We start from the raw sequence: 1,256 nt of genomic DNA, 5'->3' as shown, positions 1-1,256 counted from the left end.
TCACCTTCCCCTTCCCTTCCCTCCCCTTCCTCACCTTCTCTTCTTTTTCTTCACCTCCCCTCCCTTTTCCCTTCCTTCCTCCCCTACAAGATTAATTAACTCACTCATTCAACAAAAGCATTTGCACCATGTACCCAGCCCTGGAGAGAGAGCAGAGAAGAAAAGGACAACTAACCCTTATCGTTGTAGAGTGCGTTTGGGGCAGAGTAGGTGGGACAGCCTGTAAACAAATAAATACGTAAATTACAAAGAGGACAAGAAAGTCCTCTTTGAGAAGGAGGTAGCAGCTTGGTCTGAGGTGTTTGGGGCACAAGGCCTCAGTGAAGTGGCTGGAGCTGGGAACAGCCTGGCCCACTGGACCTGGCCCACTGGATGAGGTTGGAGGTGCTGGGGGGCTGGAGCCAGGGAGAGGCAGCGAAAGGAAATGAGGTAGAAAGTTCTGGGCCAGGGCTTATCTGGCTGCCAGCTGGCAAGGACTCAGCGTTCACTGTGAGTGAGGGGCCCTGGCAGAAGGCAGAGGAGAGACTAGATCTGGCACGAGCAGCTGGCATGGTCACAGTCGCAGAGGCCAGGAAGGCCACTAAAGGAGGCTACTGCAGCCAGGGTCAGGTGGGCAGAGACTCACGCTGGGCTTCCTAAAGACGTCTCAGCTTTGCCTCAATCAACCTTTACTTATGGTGTGGATACAATCACTTCATAAAGGAAAGCATGCCTGAGAATGTACAATTTTAATGCCTTTTTCTGCTCGAGCGTCTGTATCCGAGAAGTGATCTGTGATTGTCGTTACCACCACATCCTAGAGGGTATCTCAGAGGCAGAGTCAGCTAGGACCGGCTCCTCTGGGAGGTCCAGGCTGCAAAGTACGGGCAAGCGGGTCATGTGGACCTCAGACCCCAGAGGGAGCCTTACCCAGAGCAACACTGCCCCGGCCCCTCGAGTATCAGGTAGGGCCAGCTATGGCTGTGCCAGGTGAGGTGAGCTCTGGAGTGCCCCCTTCCCAGCCTCTGCCCTGCCTAGATGTAGCTTCTTTTTCCCCATAGAACACAGTTTGGCCATAGGGAGGCCCTCCGGGTCATCTAGGTGAGGTGAACATACCTTCTGTTAACCCATAATGTGTAACCCTGGGCTGGTCATGGTGTCTGACCCCAGACTAGTCGTGGTGACCCCTAGACTATCCCATAGTGTGTGACCCTGGCCTTGTCATGGTGCGTGATCCTGGGCTGGCCATGGTGGGTGACCCTGGGCTGGCGGTGGTA

The 1,256-nt window shown here is 54.6% G+C and overlaps 1 protein-coding gene across 3 annotated transcripts in view; it reads left to right on the top strand.

Annotated features, from left to right (window-relative positions):
- The window catches only part of MYT1 (myelin transcription factor 1), an 86,457-nt gene that overhangs the window by 78,695 nt on the left and 6,506 nt on the right, over positions 1-1,256 (top strand). The window lies entirely within an intron of this gene.

The sequence above is a fragment of the Colobus angolensis genome, unplaced genomic scaffold (genome assembly GCF_000951035.1).
Source record: "Colobus angolensis palliatus isolate OR3802 unplaced genomic scaffold, Cang.pa_1.0 Scaffold136, whole genome shotgun sequence".
NCBI lineage: Eukaryota > Metazoa > Chordata > Mammalia > Primates > Cercopithecidae > Colobus > Colobus angolensis.
The sequence above is the reverse complement of the archived record's forward strand: the minus strand, read 5'-3'. Positions and strand labels throughout refer to the sequence as shown.